We start from the raw sequence: 18,654 nt of genomic DNA on the forward strand, positions 1-18,654 counted from the left end.
TAGTTGAAAAATGATTTGCCAAAATTTTTGCTTTTTTTTCTTCTGCATTTATCTAGCTTGCTGTCCTTAGTTTCTCGGATCTGTGTGTGGTTTGGTGTGTGACAGTAATTTGGGGAGATTCTCAGTCGTCGTTTCAAATATTTCTAATGTCCCTTTTTCTCTTCTACTTCTGGTATTCCCATTAAGTGTATGTTTTATCTTTTATAGTTTTCCCACACTTCTTAGATATTCTGTTTTTTTCAGTCTCTTCCCTGTTTGCTTTTCAGTTTTGGAGGTTAGTAGTAGTCCATTTTATAGATGTAGCACATTTTAAAAGTCTATTCACCACTTGTTTTGTGTTTGGTGTTTTTACACTTTTTGGCTTTTATGAATACTGTTGCTCTGAAATTGATATGCAAGTTTTGCTGTTACTGAAACACCAGGGGTTTGGTCTAGGTCCTGTTGCTTGCCGCACAGAAAGGCAATGACTGAGACAGAGTATTGCCAAAGAAGAAGGCTTTAATTGGGTGCTATGGCTGGGGAGATGGGAGCTCAGTCTTAAATCCCTCTCCCTGACCAACTAAAATTAGGGGTTTAGGTAGCAGGGAAAAATGTAACATTGTGTAACAAAACAGGAGCTAGGGAGGGGCAAGGAAGCAATCATGATGAAGCTTCCAGCATCTCATTGTTTGGATGTGGTGATCTGGTGAATTTCAGTTCTTTGATACTTTTTGAGAGCAGAAGGTCATTTCCTGAGGAAGGAACTCAGAGCAGAAGGTTGTTTCCTGAGGAAGGAACTCAGATAAATATAAGTTTTAAGCTTAAAATAATTTCTGTGTTTATATTAAAAAACTGTGGGACTGTTGGTTTCAATATGTGTGCAGTTCTCTTGTATATATACCTAGAGGTCAAATTGTTAGGTCATGTTATCTTTATATTTCACATTTTAAGGAACTGACATTTTTCTCTGAAGTGGCTGCACTGTTCTGCATTCCCACTAGAAATGTTTGAGGGTCTCCAGTTTCTCCATATTCTTATCAACACAGCCCTTCACCTCATTTTTCATTATAGCATTCTAAGTGGGTGTGGAATGGTATCTTTTTTGTTTTGATTTGCATTTCTCTAATGGCTAATGATATTTTCATGTGCTTATTGGCAATTTGTATATGTTCTTTGGAGAAACGTCTATTTAAATTCTTTGCCCATTTTTCAATTGGCTTAATTGTGTGTGTGTGTTTTGTTTGGTTTTGCTTCTTTTTTGAGACAGAGTCTTGCTCTATCACCCAGGCTGGAGGGCAGTGGCCTGATAACTTACGACAGCCTCAACCTCCTGGGTTCAACCTGACCTTCCACCTCTGCCTCCTGAATAACTGGGACTACAAAGGGGCCTACCACCACCTCTGGCTAATTGTTTAATTTTTTTATAGAGACAAGGTTCTGCTGTGTTGCCCAGGCTTGTCTTGAACTTCTGGACTCAAGTGATCTTCCTGTCTCGGCCTCCTAAAGTGCTGGGATTATAAGCATGAGCCACCACACCTGGCCCTTATTTGTGTTTTTATTATTGACTTGTCAGAGTTCTGTATGTATTCGGTGTACAAGTCTTTTTTTTTTTCCAGATGTATGATTTGTAAATATTTTTTCCCATCATTGGGTTTTATTTTCACCTCCTTAATACCATCTTTTTTTTCCATAAAAGTTTTTGTTTTTAGTATGTTTTTGGTTGCTGCTGCTTTTTGTGTCACATGGAAGAAACCATTGTTTAAAAAAAAAAGGTCATGAAGATTTATACCTGTGTTTTCTTCTAAGATCTTTATAGTTTCAGCTTTTCAATTTAGATATATGGTCCGTTTTGAATTAACTTTTTTGGTGGTGCGTTAGGTAGGTGTCCAGATTTATTACTTTGCATGTGAATATTCAGCTGTTGTAGCACCATGTTTTAAGAAGAGTGTTCTTTTACTATTTAAAGGTCATGGCACCCTTGTGAAAAATTAGTTTACTGTAGGTGTATAGGTTTATTTTTGGATTTTCTATTCAGTTCCATTGGTCTATATGTCTATCCTCATGTCAGTTCCACCTTACCTTAATTAATGTAATTTTATAATAGGTTTTAAAATTGGAAAGTGAGAGTCCTGTAACTTTGATTTCTTTTTCAAGGTTGTTTTGGCTCTTATTCTTTTGTGTCTCTATATGAAGTTTAGAGTAAGCTTTTCCATTTCTGTACTCTTATCCCCAGCCTGTAGGTCTCTTGCCTGTCCCTTTCCTGCTAGTGGTGTGTGGGAGGCCAGAGGTGCATTCCAAATGGAAAGAGATTACATTCTTTTAATGATCTAGTGGTAAGCTTGGCCTGAAGATTTCAAGATGGGACATGGTAAAAGATATGTTGTCCTACTTTTATGGTATGAAATTCCCCATATAAATTTAACATGACCAGAAATTTGAGATTGGCAAATGAAACACAATAACTACCTTTGAGAGAGTCATTGGAAGTTTGTATTCATATATATTACAGTGAAAGATGCAGCATCATTAGTAATGATTGAACCAGCATTAGATAAATGGCATTAATGAACTGCAGCAGATACATGTTGTTTCAATACTAACATGTCATAGGAGCCATGGCATTGTGAGCAATACTAGTGTTGTTGCCTTTTTCTTGGGTGAAAGTTAGGAAAACAGCCAGGAAAAGCAGATGCAACAATGAAGAACTTAGAGATGGTGCCTGGACACTTTGAAGAAAGTTCATGTGCATGATTGAACAATAAATAAATACTTAAGAGTATCTATTTTCTATCTAATGTTCTAAAACTTTATTGAAAAATCATTCTAGTGTCCATTGGCCCATGATTTTGTAATATACTTTAAAATCAAATTATTTATACATAAAGAGGCCTCACAAAAAATTATTTGCCCAGGGGTTCCACGTATCCTAAGGGTAGTCCTGCTCAAATTTACATTAGTAGATACCATCCCAGCTGTTGTTGGGGGGTCAGCCTTGACGTCTTTCAGCCTAAATGGCTTAACATAGGTGAGAATAGGGAATTACTTTTAAGAGTAAAGGACAAAATGAATAAAATCAATTGAGCTTGCATTGTTGTAGTTTAGACAAAAGTACTACTTAAAGTGAATCTTCATGAGCGAGAAGTCACTATGAGGAAGTAAAGAATTTCCTTAACTAGATCTTTGAATTTGTCTTAGTACAACTGCTCAGAGGGATTTTAAATATTTAATATTTAACATTTCCGTTTTAAATATTATCTTTAAGAAATGATTCACCATTCAAGAATTAAGATTTAACACAGAATCATGGGATTAGATTTTTGGAAGTTTAGCGATTTTCTGCCTTTTTTTATACAAAACAAACTGAAAATGTTCTAGGTTGTGCTTTGATAAGATTGCCCCTTCTGTTTAATTTACTGTGTTTCTAGTGAGAACGAATTTACTATGATCCTACTATTTTTCTATGGAGAACTAACCTAACATGCTCCTATTAAAAACTAATTCACCATGTTTGTGTGATTGTAGCCAGAGAAAAATATTTGAAGATGAAAATTTATTTACCATTCTTTTTATGTAATTAACCTATATCTTAATAATTTCCATGTTTTTCTCGCTTACCTGAAGAAGATCAGTAGATGAGAGTGAACTAAGTACTGGGGCTTGTGAAAACGGGTATTTATTTTAAAAACCCACAAGATAAGGATATTCTTTGCATTTTGAGGACTTGTTTAGAGTGAAAAGGAAAACTCACTTTTTTATTTAAAACAAAAACTTTAAGCTGAATACATGTTGAGCATAACATAATTGTTTACAATTTTTTTTTTTTTTTGAGATGGAGTCTCGCACTGTCGCCCGGGCTGGAGTGCAATGGCGTGATCTCAGCTCACTGCAACCTTTGCCTCCCAGGTTCAAGCAAGTCTGCTGCCTCAGCCTCCCAAGTAGCTGGGATTATAGGCGCCCGCCACCACGGCTGCCTAATTTTTTGTATTTTTAGTATAGACAGGGTTTCACTATGTTGGGCAGGCTGGTCTGGAACTCATGACCTCGTGATCCGCATGCCTCGGCCTCCCAAAGTGCTGGGATTACAGGCGTGAGCCACCACGCCTGGACTGTTTACATTCTTCTATTGCTGCTTTCATTTCTATCCATAAGTGTAAATGTCTTTCCATAAATGTATTATAGAGGTGGTATAATTTTGTGGGGCTTTTCCAGTTTTTCATGTTTATTATTTTTAGTGGCTGTTACAATTTCATATTATGCCTTCTTTCTTCGCCTTCCAAGTAGATAAAGTTTCTAACACAAAAGAGGTTATGGGCTTTATCAATAAATGTGTGCTTTAGGGGCATTTTGTCCTGTATAGCTACGAGTTCCCAAGGGGAGATATAACCGTGGGACTCGAAGTTTAAGTTCAGTTTCTGGCTTTTTCTCAACACGTACAATAAACATTAATAGGCCAGGTGCAGTGGCTCATGTTTGTAATCCCAGCACTTTGGGAGGCCGAGGTGGGTAGATCACTTGAGGTCAGGAGTTCGAGATGAGCCTGGCCAACATGGCGAAACCCCGTCTCTACTAAAAATACAAAAACTATCTGGACATGGTGGCACCCTGTAGTCTCAGCTACTCAGGAGGCTGAGGTGGGAGAATCACTTGAACCCAGGAGGCGAAGGCTGCAGTGAGCCGACGTTGCGCCACTGCACTCCAGTCTGGGTGACAGAGTGACACCCTGTGTGAAGAAACAAAACAACAACAACAACAAAAAACCCATCAAAAATCCTTGGAGTGTCTTTGTTATGTAATTAGGTGGAGATCTCTGAAGGCTCATCACTAGAAATACCAAACACATGTTTAGAAGGCTGGGACTTTAGCCGCCTGAACTCTAGGGAGGTCACTGATGTAATCAATCATTCCTGCATAATGAAACTTAAAATTCTGGATACTAAAGCTCAGTGGCTCTTCCTGGTTAGCAAACACATCAGTGTCCAGAGGCTGATGCATCCTGGCTCCACATCATGGAGTTAGGAGAGGTTATGGAAGCTCTGTTGTGTCTGGGACCTTCCCAGACCTCACCCTATGTGTATCTTTTATAGTTAAACTAGTTGTAAGTGTAGCACTGTTCCTGAGTTCTATGAGTTGTAGTGAATTATTAAACCTGAGTGGACTGTGGGAGCCCCTCTGTAGCCAGTCAGCTTGGGGGGATGCCTGTTCCTGAGACTGACATCAGAAGTGAGGGCAGCCTTGTGGAGGACTTTACCCTTCACTTGTGGGGTCTTTGCTAACTCAGGTAGTTAATGTCAGAATTGAATTGCAGTACACTCAGTTGGCATTAGAAAAATTGGAGTTGAAACAGTGTACTGATAGATAACCTTTCCTGACATATTTGCCTATGTCATTTAATTCTCACAGCAAGGCTATGAGGTAGTATGATATTCCCTTTCCAGATGTAAGAATATGTTCTTAAAAATGTTTCATAGCAGAAGAATTTCTGTGTAAGTAACTTAAAACCTATGGGAAAAATAATACCAGCAGGACTTTGGTTGCAGGTCAGGGCCTTTAGAGATAAATAAACATGCATGGTTTTTGTTTAAAAAAAAAAAAATTGGGAACTAAAAAGTATTTCACACATTTAAATTAGTAATAATAGGTTAGTAAATACTAAATTCCATTTTCTGTTCCATTTTCAAATTTTTTTTCTCAGTTTAATGTTTTACTTTGTTACAGATAATTCTTATGCAAAACAGAACTTTTTTTTCCCTACACCTGGATCTCCACCCCCGTGTTTGCTGTTGTCTTAAGATTTACATTGTTGATGCCCACTTCCTAAGTTTTGGTTTCCAGAGCCACTAGTAACATTTGTCCCTCATGGTGGAAAAACATATGGGAATATTCCTGTGTGCATCCAGGAGCATTTTTCAGATTCCTTTGCTAAAGCTTTATTGCCATCTATGATAACTTCTCATCACAGCACATAGAAAGCAGCAGCACTATCTGACTTGGCATTCTCAGCAGCTCCTACAGAATCTTCCCCTGTGCAGTCCCTGCCAAAACCACACAAGACATGTTTCTTGGAGTTGCGCATGGAGAATACCACCAATGTATTTGCTGCAGCTCTGCCTTCTATCTGGCTTTTTTCCATTCTTCACCTTTTTATTACTATTTCTAGTGATCTCGAAAAAGATATTTTATGTGAAATTGTGTGTTTAAGGAAACTGTTAAAGAAGTCTAACTATTTGTACTAAGATTTAGTATGGGAGGAGGATTTTGTCTAGTTTGGGAGACATTTCCATTTGTTTATTGTCATATGGAATTGTCTGAATTTTAGAGCTGGGAAAGCAGCCTAGGGCAGGCCTGACCTCCTGCATTGGCTGCCCCATGCTGCCCTACCTGTTTAGTTGTCATGGGAACACAAGGCAGATTCTCTTCCTCATATTTCTCACCTATCTTCTATTGTACTTTGAAAGGTCTTTTTTTTTTTTTTTTTTTTTGAGATGGAGTCTTGCTCTGTCACCCAGGCTGGAGTGCAGTGGTGAGGTCTTGGCTCACTGCAGCCTCCGCCTCCCGGGTTCAAGCGATTCTCCCGCCTCAGGCTCCCGAGTAGCTGGGATTAGAAGCGCACGCCACCACACCCGGCTAATTTTTGTATTTTTCATAGAGAAGGGGTTTCACCATTTTGGCCAGGTTAGTCTCGAACTCTTGACCTCAGGTGATCCACCTGCCTCGTCTTCCCGAAGTGCTGGGATTACAGATATGAGCAAGTGCACCCAGCCTGAAATGTCTTATTTTTTAAATTTTTAAAGGTAGCATTTAGCACACATTGTACACTCCTTTCTTGTTATTTCCTTTCTTATCGACGCTGGTGTTTAAATATTTACGTACCTTTAGTGCAGATACCTCTCTTGGCTACCCTTTCTTTCTGACTTTAGGCTGTACTGTATTAATAAAGTAATTGTGAACATTTTCCCAGCATGTTCTTAAAACCAGACTAGTCATATTTATGAGCAGATATTTCAGAATATGTACATAATTTATAAAAACAAATCTCCCAGTCGCATCTAGGGTTCTGTTTGATTGGAAATTGTTGAGACACACACTCTCCAAGCTCATTATCTAGCTGTTCTAACTTTATTATACTAGTAAATTAATATTATGTTTAGGTGGATGTCATATCATCCATGTTAACTCTTAGGAGGAGTTTTGAAGATTGTAGCCTTGTTTTGTTTATTGATGTTATTTTTTCTCTTTTAAATACCCAATACAAATTCTAGTGTTTGAGAATACAGAGTGCCTTTAATATAAAAAATTTATTTGGAATATAAAAATCTGATTGACAGTATTAAAATTAAGATGTAAAATAGGAAAACAAAGATTCCCTTTATCTGTACCATTTTTGACATCAGGTATCTGAAAACTGGACTTTTGTGTTCAGGGAGAGACTTGAGTCTCTTCTTTAGGTTAAGATTTCTCATTCCCAGTACCTGGCATAGAGGTTGGCATGTGCTAGATACTCACTAAATGTTTGCTGAATCAATGAACTAATGAAGTGGAGGGTGTGAAACAGGGTCACTGTGCACTGGTTACCAACTTGTCCAAGTTCAGTGAGACAAAACTTACGTGAAGCTGCTTTATTACTTAGAGACAGGCAGTGAGGGCCAGAAGAAGCCTGAGGATTTCTTGTGCGCCAGTCTCTCAAGGCTGAGGAAAGCTGCCTGGGGTGGATGGAGTCTCATCTGCGTGTGCTTCACTTGCAACACAGCTGCAGGACCTCAGAAAGCAGCATGACATGGGTTTTATACTCTAGGGGCCACAGAACTGTTGGGCTAAAGTGTGGAAGGACATCCTGTTTCGGGCAGGGATTTAAACAGAACCCGGGCTTCTCCTGCCAGTCCTTCCCTTTCTCAGGATGTTTCAGTCCCAGAACATTCTACAGTTAATTCTTAAGAATACAAGGAAGATCAGGGAGAACTGGGTCCATCCAAGGTCACCTGGAGAATTGTCCTTCAGGGGGAAAAGAAAATGCTTGTAGGACATTCTTACGTATTTAATCTTCTGTGGCAGAGACTCTACTGGGCCATTTTATGTATTTTGTTGGCTTTTTCTTTTTTTATTATTATTATACGTTAAGTTCTAGGGTACATGTGCACAACGTGAAGGTTTGTTACATACATATACATGTGCCATGTTGGTGTGCTGCACCCATTAACTCGTCATCTACATTAGGTTATTTCTCCTAATGCTATCCCTCCCCTCTCCCCCCACCCCACGACAGTCCCCAGTGTGTGATTTTCCCCACGCTGTGTCCAAGTGTTCTCATTATTCCATTCCCACCCATGAGTGAGAATATGTGGTGTTTGGATTTCTGTCCTTGCGATAGTTTGTTCAGAATGATGGTTTCCACCTTCATCCATGTCCCTACAAAGGACATGAACTCATCCTTTTTTATGGCTGTGCGGTATTCCATGGTGTATATGTGACACATTTTCTTAATCCAGTCTATCATTGTTGGACATTTGGGTTGGTTCCAAGTCTTTGCTATTGTGAATAGTGCCGCAGTAAACATCCATGTGTATGTGTCTTTATAATAGCATGATTTATAATCCTTTGGGTATATACCCAGTAATTGGATGGCTGGGTCAAATGGTATTTCTAGTTCTAGATCCTTGAGGAATCACCACACTGTCTTCCACAATGGTTGAACCAGTTTACAGTCCCACCAACAGTGTAAAAGCGTTCCTATCTCTCCACATCCTCTCCAGCACCTGTTGTTTCCTGACTTTTTAATGATCGCCATTCTAACTGGTGTGAGATGGTATCTCATTGTGGTTTTGATTTGTATTTCTCTGATGGCCAGTGATGATGAGCATTTTTTCATGTGTCTGTTGCTGCATGAATATCTTCTTTTGAGAAGTGTCTGTTCATATCCTTTGCCCACTTTTTGATGGGGCTGTTTGATTTTTTCTTGTAAATTTGTTTAAGCTCTTTGTAGATTCTGGATATTAGCCCTTTGTCAGATGGGTAGATTGCAAAAATTTTCTCCCATTCTATAGGTTGCCTGTTCACTCTGATGGTAGTTTCTTTTGCTGTGCAGAAGCTCTTTAGTTTAATTAGATCCCATTTGTCAATTTTGGCTTTTGTTGCCATTGCTTTTGGTGTTTTAGACATGAAGTCCTTGCCCATGCCTATGTCCTGAATGGTATTGCCTAGGTTTTCTTCTAGGGTTTTTATGGTTTCAGGTGTAACATTTAAGTCTTTAATCCATCTTGAATTAATTTTAGTATAAGGTGTAAGGAAGGGATCCAGTTTCAGCTTTCTACATATGGCTAGCCAGTTTTCGCAGCACCATTTATTAAATAAGAAATTCTTTCCCCATTTGTTGTTTTTGTCAGATTTGTCAAAGATCACCTGATTATAGATGTGTGGTATTATTTCTGAGGGCTCTGTTCTGTTCCATAGGTCTATATCTCTGTTTTGGTACCAGTACCACGCTGTTTTGGTTACTGTAGCCTTGTAGTATAGTTTGAAGTCAGGTAGTGTGATGCCTCCAGCTTTGTTCTTTCGGCTTAGGATTGACTTGGCCATGCGGGCTCTTTTTTGGTTCCATATGAACTTTAAAGCAGTTTTTTTCAATTCTGTGAAGAAAGTCATTGGTAGCTTGATGGGGATGGCATTGAATCTATAAATTACCTTGGGCATTATGGCCATTTTTACGATATTGATTCTTCCTATCCATGAGCATGGAATGTTCTTCCATTTGTTTGTATCCTCTTTCATTTCCTTGAGCAGTGGTTTGTAGTTCTCCTTGAAGAGGTCCTTCAAATCCCTTGTAAGTTGGATTCCTAGGTATTTTATTCTCTTTGAAGTAATTGTGAATCGGAGTTCACTCATGATTTGGCTCTGTGTTTGTCTGTTATTGGAGTATAGGAATGCTTGTGATTTTTGCACATTGATTTTGTATCCTGAGACTTTGCTGAAGTTACTTATCAGTTTAAGGAGATTTGGAGTTGAGACAATGGGGTTTTCTAAATATAGAATGATGTCATCTGCAAATAGGGACAGTTTGACTTCCTCTTTTCCTTATTGAAAACCCTTTATTTCTTTCTCTTGCCTGATTGCCGTGGCCAGAATTTCCAACACTATGTTAAATACGAGTGGTGAGAGAGGGCATGCCTGTCTTATGCCAGTTTTCAAAGGGAATGCTTCTAGTTTTTGCCCGTTCGGCATGACATTGGCTGTGGGTTTGTCATAAATAGCTCTTATTATTTTGAGATACATTCCATCAATACCTAGTTTATTGAGAGTTTTTAGCATGAAGTACTGTTGAATTTTGTCAAAGGCTTTTTCTGCATCTATTGAGATAATCATGTGGTTTTTGTCTTTGGTTCTGTTTATGTGATAGATTACGTTTATTGATTTGCATATATTGAAGCAGCCTTGCATCCCAGGGATGAAGCCAACTTGATTGTGGTGGATACGTTTTTTCATGTGCTGCTAGATTCGGTTTGCCAGTATTTTATTGTGGATTTTTGCGTTGATGTTCATCAGGGATATTGGTCTAAAACTTTTTTTGTTGTGTCTTTGCCAGGCTTTGGTATCAGGATGATGCAGGCCTCATAAAATGAGTTAGGGAGGATTCCCTCTTTTTCTATTGATTGGAATAGTTTCAGAAGGAATGGTACCAGCTCTTCTTTGTACCTCTGGTAGAATTTGGTTGTGAATCTGTCTGGTCCTGACTCTTTTTGCTTGGTAGGCTATTGTCTCAATTTCAGAACCTGTTATTGGTCTATTCAGGGATTCAACTTCTCCCTGGTTTAGTCTTGGGAGGGTGTATGTGTGCAGGAATTTATCCATTCTAGATTTTCTAGTTTATTTGTGTAGAGGTGTTTATAGTATTCTCTGATGGTAGTTTGTATTCCTGTGGGATTGGTGGTGATATCCCCTTTATCATTTTTTATTGCGTCTATTTGATTCTTCTCTCTTTTCTTCTTTATTAGTCTTGCTAGCGGTTTATTAATTTTGTTGATCTTTTCAAAAAACCAGCTCCTGGATTCATTGATTTTTTGAAGGGCTTTTTTGTGTTTTTGTCTCCTTCAGTTCTGCTCTGATCTTAGTTATTTCTTGCCTTCTGCTAGCTTTTGAAAGTGTTGGCTCTTGTTGCTCTAGTTCTGTTAATTGTGATGTTAGGGTGTCAATTTTAGATCTTTCCTCCTGTGGGCATTTAGAGCTATAAATGTCCCTCTACACACTGCTTTAAATGTGTCCCAGAGATTCTGGTATTTTGTGTCTTTGTTCTCACTGGTTTCAAAGAACACCTTTATTTTTGCCTTCATTTCGTTATTTACCCAGTAGTCATTCAGGAGCAGGTTGTTCAGTTTCTATGTAGTTGAGCGGTTTTGAGTGAGTTTCTTAATCCTGAGATCTAACTTGATTGCACTGTGGTCTGAGAGACAGTTTGTTACGATTTCTGTTCTTTTACATTTGCTGAGTAGTGCTTTACTTCCAACTATGTGGTGAATTTTGGAATAAGTGCGATGCGGTGCTGAGAAGAATGTATATTCTGTTGATTTGGGGTGGAGAGTTCTGTAGATGTCTATTAGGTCCACTAGGTGCAGAGCTGAGTTCAATTCCTGGATATCCTTGTTAACTTTCTGTCTCGTTGATCTGTCTAATATTGACAGTGGGGTGTTAAAGTCTCCCATTATTACTGTGTGGGAGTCTTTAAGTCTCTTTGTAGATCTGTAAGGACTTGCTTTATGAATCTGGGTGCTTCTGTATTGGGTGCATATATATTTCAGATAGTTAGCTCTTCTTGTTGATCCCTTTACCATTATGTAATGGCCTTCTTTGTCTCTTTTGATCTTTGTTGGTTTAAAGTCTGTTTTATCAGAGACTAGGATTGCAACCCCTGCTTTTTTTTTTGTTTTCCATTTGCTTGGTAGATCTTCCTCCATTCTTTTGTTTTGAGCCTGTGTGTGTCTCTGCAGGTGAGTTGGGTCTCCTGAATACAGCACACTGATGGGTCTTGACTCTATCCAATTTGCTAGTCTGTGTCTTTTAATTGTGGCATTTAACCTATTTACATTTAAATTTAATATTGTTAGGTGTGAATTTGATCCCGTCATTATGATATTAGGTGGTTATTTTGTTCGTTAGTTGATGCAGTTTCTTCCTAGCATCGATGGTCTTTACAATTTGGCATGTTTTTGCAGTGGCTGGTACCAGTTGTTCCTTTGCATGTTTAATGCTTCTTTCAGGAGCTCTTTTAGGGCAGGCCTAGTGGTGACAGACTCACTCAGCATTTACTTGTCTATAAAGGATTTTATTTCTCCTTCACTTATGAAGCTTAGTTTGGCTGGATGTGAAATTCTGTGTTGAAAATTCTTTTCTTTAAGATTGTTGAATATTGGCCCCCACTCTCTTCTGGCTTGTAGAGTTTCTGCCGAGATATCCTCTGTTAGTCTCATGGGCTTCCCTTCGTGTGTAACCTGACCTTTCTCTCTGGCTACCCTGAACATTTTTTCCTTCATTTCAACTTTGGTGAATCTGACAATTATGTGTCTTGGGGTTGCTCTTCTTGAGGAGTATCTTTGTGTCGTTCTCTGTATTTTCTGAATTTGAATGTTGGCCTGCCTTGCTAAGTTGGGGAAGTTTTCCTGGATAATGGATAATATCCTGAAGAGTGTTTTCCATCTTGGTTCCATTCTCCCTGTAACTTTCAGGTACACCAATCAAATGTAGATTTGGTGTTTTCACATAGTCTCATATTTCTTGGAGGGTTTGTTTGTTTCTTTTTACTCTTTTTTCTCTAAACTTCTCTTTTCGCTTCATTTCATTCATTTGATCTTCAGTCACCTTTCTTCCACTTCAATGAATCGGCTACTGAAGCTTGTGCATGCGTCACGTAGTTCTCGTGCCGTGGTTTTCAGCTCCATCAGTTCATTTAAGGTCTTCCCCATGCTATTTATTCTAGTTAGCCATTTGTCTAATCTTTTTTCAACGTTTTTAGCTTCCTTATGATGGGTTTGAACATCCTCCGTTAGCTTTGAGAAGTTTGTTATTACCGATATTCTGAAGCCTACTTCTGTCAACTTGTCAAAGTCATTCTCCGTCCAGCTTTGATTGCTGGTGAGGAGCTGTGATCCTTTGGAGGAGAAGAGGCGCTCTGTGGTTTTTAGAATTTTCAGCTTTTCTGCTCTGGTTTCTCCCCATCTTTGTGGTTTTATCTACCTTTGGTATTTGATGATGGTGACCTACAGATGGGGTTTTAGTGTGGATGTCCTTTTTGTTGATGTTGATGCTATTCCTGTCTCTTTGTTGTTTTTCCTTCTAACAGGACCCTCAGCTGCAGGTCTGTTGGGGTTTGTTGGAGGTCCACTCCAGACCCTGTTTGCCTGGGTATCACCAGTAGAGGCTGCAGAACAGCAAATATTGCAGAACAGCAAATGTTGCTGCCAGAGGCTTCCTCTGGAAGCTTCGTCTCAGAGGGGCACCCAGCTGTATGAGGTGTCAGTCAGCCCCTACTGGGAGGTGTCTCCCAGTTAGGCTGCTTGGGGGTCAGGGACCCACTTGAGGAGGCAGTGTGTCTGTTCTCAGATCTCAAACTCCGTTCTAGGAGAGCCACTGCTCTCTTCAAAGCTGTCAGACAGGGATGTTTAAGTCTGCAGAAGTTTCTACTGCCTTTTGTTCAGCTGTGCCCTGCCCCCAGAGGTGGAGTCTACAGAGGCAGGCAGGCTTGTTGAGCTGCAGTGGGCTCCAGCCAGTTCGAGCTTCCCGGCGAGTTTGTTTACCTACTCAAGCCTCAGCAATGGCAGTTGCATCTTCTCCAGCATCGCTGCTGCCTCACAGTTCGATCTGAGACTGCTGTGCTAGCACTGAGCAAGGCTCCGTGGGCGTGGGACCCTCCGAGCCAGGCACAGTATATAATGTCCTGGTGTGCCGTTTGCTAAGACCATTGGAAAAGCGCAGTATTAGGGCGGGAGTGTCCTGATTTTCCAGGGACCATCTGTCATGGCTTCCCTTGGCTAGGAAAGGGAATTCCCCGACCCTTTGCGCTTCCCGGGTGAGGTGATGCCCCGCCCTGCTTCGGCTCACACTCCGTGGGCTGTACCCGCTGTCTAACCAGTCCCAGTGAGATGAACCCGGTACCTCCTTTGGAAATGCTGAAATCACCCGTCTTCTGCGTCACTCATGCTGGGAGCTGTAGACTGGAGCTGTTCCTATTCAGCCATCTTGGAATGATCGGCTTTTTCTTAATAATCCAACAAATTTGCTGTTACTGTAATCCCCATTTTAATGAAATTTGTATGAATGGAATTATGTAAATTATAACAAAGAATATTTGCAGATTCCCAAGAAAATGCTCTGAGCAGCTCTGAGTGTGATTGCTAAGATAAGCGGTTTTAAACCTTTTTTTCCTTGACACGTGAAAGATGGTATTTGTTATAATTTATGTCATAAATAAAAGATAGAGTCTCGCTCTGTCACCCATGCTGAAGTGCAGTGGTGCAATCTCGGCCCACTGCAGCCTCTACCTCCTGGGTTCAAGCCATTCTTCTGCCTTAGCCTCCCACTTAGCTGGGATTACAGGCGTGTGCCACCATGCCTGGCTAACTTTTGTATTTTTAGTAGAAATGGGGTTTCACCATGTTGTCCAGGTTGGTCTTGAACTCTTGACATTAAGTGATCTGCCTGCCTCGGCCTCCCAAAGTGCTGGGGTTACAGGCGTGCACCACTCTGCCCGGCCTAATTTCTTAAATAAAGGAGCAAATGTAAACCTTAGTACTTTATTATTTTGCGACCATATCTAACATCTTTTCCTAGCTGTTCACCACAGCCCTCATCATACTATGGTCAAGAATGGCTGGCTTAAATGAAGGTAACATTTGAGAAACAACTTTTGCGTGATACACAGTAATCCCCCCTTTATCTACAGTTTGGTTTTCTGAGGCCTTAGTTACTTGTGACCAGCCATAATCTGAAAGTATTAAATGGAAAATTCTAGGAGTGATTAATTTTAGAGCACACCCACACCATTCTCAACTGTATGATGAAATCTCTTGCCACCCCATTCTGTCTCATCTGGGACATGAATCCCGTTTTGTCCCACCTATCCATGCTGTAGATGCTCCTGCCTGTTAGTCTCTTCGTAGCCACTGTTACCAGATTGACCATCGCAATATCTCAGTGCCGCGTTCACGTCACTCTTATTTTACTTAATAGTGACCCCAAAGTGCAAGAACAGTAATGCTGGCATGTTGTTATAATCGTTCTATTATTATGTCGTTAGTCTGTTTACTGTGTCTGATTTATAAATTAAGCTTCATCATAGGCATGTATTCATGGGAAAAACTATGGTGAATATAGCGTTTGGTACTATCCATGTTTTCAGACATCCACTGGGGGTCTTGAAACATATCCTCTCAGAATTGATTATTATTTTGAGGTCTCATGTTTTAAAAGCAGTGTGAAGAAGGTAGGTGAGTTCAGAAAGGAAACTGAGTTGGGTTTTGAAGACTGAGTGGGATTTATCACATTTAAAGTAGAAAATGTAAAGAGCTGGGATGAAACAGGTGTGTTTAATAGTCATTGCAGGCTGGAGTGTGGGACCGTAGGGTGGGGAAGATGTTACCTAGAACTTAACTTTTCGAACACAAGTTGAACAAAATGATGTCTTAACTTTGAAACCATAACTTTTAAAGTACAGTTAGCCCTCCATATCCAAGGGATATGCGGATTCAATCAACCATGGATCAAAAATATTTGGAAAGACAAATTCTACAAAGTTCCAAAAAACAAAACTTGATTTTGCCACATTGAGTACTACACTGAATGAAGTGATATGTAGGCATTGTGTTAGGTATTATAACTAGTCTAGAGATGAATTAAAGTATACAGGAGGATGTATATAATGTTATACTCACATACTACATCATTTTAGATCAGGAACTTGAGCATCCTTGGATTTTCTTGTCATCGGAGTGAGCAGGTCCTAGAAGCAATCCCCCATGCTTACTGAGGGATGACTGTATATTATAATTTTGAAAGAACAGATGTTCAGGATCCTTTAAACATTTTACTGTGTTAGAGGATAATTTGGGCTGGGTGCAGTGGCTCACGCCTGTAATCCCAGCACTTTGGGAGGCCGAGACGGGTGGATCACGAGGTCAAGAGATCGAGACTATCCTGGCCAACTTGGTGAAACCCCCCCGTCTCTACTAAAAATACAAAAATTATCCGGGCGTGATGGTGCGTGCCTGTAATCCCAGCTACTCAGGAGGCTGAGGCAGGAGAATCACTTGAACCCGGGAGGCAGAAGTTGCAGTGAGCTAAGATCGCGCTACTGCACTTCAGCCTGGTGACAGAGCCAGACTCCGTCTCAACAAAAAAAAAAAAAAAGAAAGAAAGAAAATAATTTGACCGTGTACTTCTTGTTTTCATCTGGAGTCTAGGCTATAAAATATAAACATTACAGTTAAAGGCTTTATATGTCTATTTGTCTTAGCCTAGACATTGGATATGTGTTGCTATAGGATGAGAGATCTGATTTATTTTAGCCACTAGCAGTAAATGTGGTGAAAAATTAAGACTGAAGACTACAATGTTGAGGGGTGAAAGGAAGGGCTAAACATTTTTCATTGTGGTGGATTCTGCCAGCGTAGACTGCTAAATGTTTGTGGTTTGGATCTTGTTCACTCTGAACACTTTAGGCCTTATGTAGGTTTTCCCCAGAGTATGAGATAGTTGTGAACTGCTTTTGCTAATGGTGAAAATGAACTATCATGATGTTATATAACAAGGATGGCATTTTGGAAGACCCAAAATTTAAAGTAGGGGAAAAGGAGGATGGCAAAAACTAAGTAACTTGGAAAGTTATTCTTTCTGCCAGGCATGGTGGCTCACGCCTGTAATCTCAACGCTTTGGGAGGCCCAGTCGACGAGGTTGAGAGATCGGGACCATCCCGGCCAACGTGGTGAAACCCCATCTCTACTAAAAATACAAAAATTAGCTGGGCGTGGTGGCATGCACTTGTAGTCCCAGCTACTTGGGAGGCTGAGGCAGGAGAATTGCTTGAACCCGGGAGGCAAAGGTTGCAGTGAGCCGAGATCACGCCACTGCACTCCAGCCTGGCGACAGAGCGGGACTCTATCTCAAAAAAAAAAAAAAAAAAAAAAAAAAAAAAGTTATTCTTTCAAAATGTGATACAATTTTGTTCAACTTAATTTTGTTAAATTTTTGTTCAAAAAGTTAAGTTCTAAATAACATCAAACATGGTGGGAGTCAAAATAATTAAAATCGTATTTTTTCTGATAGTGTGTAGACTGCCTGCATACTTATATATATGCCAGATTGTATTTTACTTGCCTTCTCATTTGCATCTTACCCTTGTGGCTGAATTAGCAGGACCTGTGTGAGAATGACATAACTTCACCATCTCTTACCTGCTGCAGCTGCATCGCGTGAGAGTGCTGAACTGTGGCCTAGATTTTTCTCTAGGGCTTTCCACGGAAGTGAGTCAACACATTGTTTCTGGCTTTACTTGCTGTCCCTCCCTAATATGCAAGCTTAGGTTGCTTTGGAATTTTCCAGGTACAGTGTTGGAGAAGTTGTAACACAGGAGGAGGCCAGAGCGTAAGTTTAGTGTGGTGGGGAGAGGGTTGGAGCAATTGTTCAAGGGAAGCATTGAACGTGACCAAAATGGCATGAGGATAAAAATGTTACCTGAATTAAATATGTACCAAATACTGAAAATCCCTTATTATATTTTAGTATCTTTTATCATTGTATTTTAAAATTGGTTTAAATCTATACTGAGATTTTTTTTTTTTTTTTAGTGTGGATTTCAACACTTTTTTTGTGCTTTTGCCAAGAACACAGTGTTCTGTTAAGTCATTCAGTGACGAAGATTGCTGGATTGCTGCCAGCCCAGGTCAAGTTCATTCACATAAGTTTCAGTGTAGATTCTGACCGAGTGAGGAATGTTCCTCTTGTCTTTGCATGTTAGGTGGGTCTGGGAAATCAGTTGTTTTAAAACAAGCTTATTAATACTCTTGTTTTTTCCAGGGTTATGGGGTTTTTTTGCTTTTAAGGCTTCATATACAGACAACGCTTTGATACTAGTATCACATTCTTGTCTATTTACTGATTTTCCATGCCTGATTTGGTGAAATAACAGCTCTCCTAACCATACCAGATTAGAATCTACCATATAATGTATTGACTCTGCTGTATCATTTTAAGGTATTATTTTATATCTTTAAAGAAAATATATTCACAAAGTGCTTTTCTCAGTCATATATGTGAATTAAAAAGTTGGGAAAGGTGACTTAGAAGCTACAAAAATATAGTGTTTGATAAGGTGAATATACCTATGAAGATATATTCATGTTTATGTATTTTATTCCTTCACTCATAGTTCTTCCTCAGTTTCTTTTATTTCGTTTGCCATCTTTTTTTTTTCAGCCACAGAAGTGCATTGACTTTTTTGCATTAAAAATGCAACCAGTATACAAAAAGCTAAGGATTGGAGCTTATTGATCACTCATTTGGCACTTAGCAGTTTTGCCTGAAAATTACGCATATTTAAATAATTTTTTTTTAAAAATTTGATTTCTGAGTGAACAAACATATTTTGCCTTACAACTAGCTTACAAGACGTTCTGATGCTAATGTTTTTTCTATTCATTGTA

At 39.5% G+C, this 18,654-nt stretch overlaps 1 protein-coding gene across 19 annotated transcripts in view; it reads left to right on the forward strand.

Moving 5' to 3' along the window:
* SPIDR (scaffold protein involved in DNA repair) overlaps positions 1-18,654 on the forward strand; it is a 491,719-nt gene that overhangs the window by 84,171 nt on the left and 388,894 nt on the right. Inside the window, exon 1 of one of the 19 annotated variants that reach the window (XM_063668762.1) lies at positions 17,565-17,596. The exons of the other annotated variants lie outside the window; for them this stretch is intronic. The gene's annotated coding sequence lies outside the window, so the exon portion shown is untranslated. Of the gene's footprint in view, positions 1-17,564; positions 17,597-18,654 lie in introns of those variants that run through there. 19 annotated transcript variants of the gene reach the window in all.

Source organism: Pongo pygmaeus, chromosome 7 (genome assembly GCF_028885625.2).
Source record: "Pongo pygmaeus isolate AG05252 chromosome 7, NHGRI_mPonPyg2-v2.0_pri, whole genome shotgun sequence".
In the NCBI taxonomy this organism is placed as follows: Eukaryota; Metazoa; Chordata; class Mammalia; order Primates; family Hominidae; genus Pongo; species Pongo pygmaeus.